General features: G+C 42.5%; 1 pseudogene; it reads right to left on the bottom strand.

The window, feature by feature from the left end:
- Positions 1 to 976: 976 nt before the first annotated feature.
- LOC102842933 lies at positions 977 to 1,449 on the bottom strand (annotated as a pseudogene).
- Positions 1,450 to 2,637: the final 1,188 nt, after the last annotated feature.

The following is a 2,637-nucleotide window of genomic DNA, read 5'->3' as shown; positions in this document are numbered from 1 at the left end:
CCCTAATGTGATGGCTGGAACTGTGGTTGCCTTGGCATTTTGAGGGCCTTATATGACCCATGGGCTGAACGGTTCCCACCCTTTGCTTAAAGTATGAGCATCCTCTTTTCTCCACAACTGTCACAATTGGTCCTTTACTCTTCTTCTATGTTATTACCTCATTCTTCATCCATTTAACTTTCTTCTCTATCTAGACATTATTTCAAGAGGTCATATGGTCCATGAATGAGTAAGGTGTTATAATTCCTAGTTTAAAAACAAAGGGGGCACTCTGGAATAAAGGCCAATAAGAGAACAGAGGGGCACATCAGAGCTGCTTTAGAACCCAGCTCATCCTGTCCTTCAGGAATGGGGATTGAAGCAATAGTGGGGGAAGTGAAGAGATTCTAAATAGACATACATTGTCCCTCCCTTTTCTTCTTTCTTGTTCTGTTGCCTGACAGTAACCTATGGGGTAGGACCCAGAGTATGGAAGAAAATGCTTTCTCATCAAAACATTCAGTTAAGCAGATAGATGAGATCCTAGAAGCTTGCTTATGGCTTAATTCAGCTTCTCAGGACAAGAGATAAAGTGGGAACTAGGGGCAGAAGCTCCAGTTTAGAAGAATGTTGTTGTTAGGTGCTGTTGAGTCACTGCCAACTCATGTGGCCCTATTAACCAACAGAACTAAACCTTGCCTGGTCCTTCGCCATGCACACAATTGTTGTTATGTTTGAGCTCATTGCTGCAGCCACAGTGTCAGTCCATCTCCTTGAGGGTCTTGATCTTTTTCAGTGACCCTCTACTTTACCAAGCATGATGTCTGTTTCCACAGAATGGTCCAAAGTATATGTGACAAACTCTGGCCATTCTCACTTCTAAGGAGCATTTTTGCTGTGCTTCTTCAGAGACTGATTTGTTTGTTCTTCTGGCACTCCATGGTATATTGGAGGAGGGGTGTGTGCATATATTTAGAATTAGCCATCTAGACTAAGTTTAGATGATCCCAATTTTGTTGGCAACATCCAAAGCATCATAGTCAGGATCCAGTTGAACATATATAGACTTATTTTCTCCATCAGGCCTGATCAAAGTGTTGTCTTTGGCTACATCAATGTCATAAAGTTTCTTCATAGCTTGTTTGATCTTGAGCTCATTGGTCATTATATCCACAATGAACACAAGTGTGTTAGTATCTTCAATCTTCTTCATGGCTGACTCAGCAGTCAGAGGGAACTTGATGATGGTATAGTGGTCAAGCTTGTTTCTCCTGGGGGTGCTCTTCCAAGGATATTTGGGCTGTCTTTGGGGCCTCAATGTCTTGGGCAGCCAGAAGTAGGTGACATGTGGATCTTTTTTTATGTTTGGCTTTGGACGCCTTTCAGCACTGCCTTCTTGACCTTCAACGCCTTTACTTTGGCTTCAGTTTTGGGAGGGGCAGGGGCTTCCTTCTTCGCTTTTGGTACCATCTTCGTAAAAAAAGGTCTGTATATTAAATATTCTTCACTAACATCATAATTCAAATGCATCAGTTCTTCTCTGGTCTACCTTATTTACTGTCTAGCTTTCACATGCATATGAGCTGATTGGGAATACCATAGCCTAGGTCAGGCTCATTCTTAGTCCTCAGAGTGACATCTTTTGCCTAATGCAACATGTCATTTGATTTCATTACTGTTGATCTGGAACTGTGCAAAATGATGTTTGATGAATAGATGGGCATTTATCTGGAGTGTCCTCTGTGTCAAAAATCTTGAGGGGCATAAAATGGTGGGAAGAAAGCTGAATAGGACTCAGTCTGGTTGACTGAAAGGTCCTCCAGCCAGGCAATGCATAATTGGAGTGTTCATCAAGCATTCCACAGGAACCAGCATGTAAGGCCATGGACGTCGGAGTGGCTGATCCCAGTGGAGGTTTGGCTGCAATGGGCCCAGAAGTTGCTCTTCCTAAGTGATCTTTAATGGCTTTCAGAAGCAGGGGCATTTCTGACACAAGTATATCTCAAGACTTCTTAAGCGCTTGCGCCTCCTTTTTTTCCAGCAGTACACATAAACTAATCTAGTCAGTATTTAAAATGGAAAGCACATTGGTGTACTTAGAATGATGTAGGGTTTGCAGCCTGACTCAGGTAACATCTAAAACAATCCACTTCCCATGTAATTGAAGAGGAGATCCTAGGGAGAAGTTTAGATTAAGCAGGGCAGGCTCCAAAGCACAGACTCTGATCACAAATACTCTTACATATGAATATACACGAAATGATTTTATTAAAGTAGCATGGGGAGGCCAGTCAACATATTAGTTGTTAGAGTGTTACTACAACTTTCCATTGTTCAAGAAGTTCCACTCTAACTTTGTGTCTTTTTATTCTCACTTCAGGTCTAGCAATTTATCAGGTCAACCCTGGGTGATTCATACTGGATTCAGGAAGATAGAAATGAACACAGATGTTGCTGTCTGTAGAGTATTGAACTGAGACTGAAAATAGACAAGGGGTTCCAGGGACAGCCTCCTTAGTAGCCACATACACCACACAAGGAAAACTCACAGAGGAAGTCTGTCTTCGAACCTTCCCCACAAGACAGGATAACCCCCACCCCCTTTTGTGCCTTTGGCCCCACAGAAAAAGGCTCAAGGTGACGTTGAATTTGGTGCTT

The sequence above is a fragment of the Chrysochloris asiatica genome, unplaced genomic scaffold, assembly GCF_000296735.1.
Source record: "Chrysochloris asiatica unplaced genomic scaffold, ChrAsi1.0 scaffold00017, whole genome shotgun sequence".
Classification (NCBI taxonomy): Eukaryota; Metazoa; Chordata; class Mammalia; order Afrosoricida; family Chrysochloridae; genus Chrysochloris; species Chrysochloris asiatica.
The sequence above is the reverse complement of the archived record's forward strand: the minus strand, read 5'-3'. Positions and strand labels throughout refer to the sequence as shown.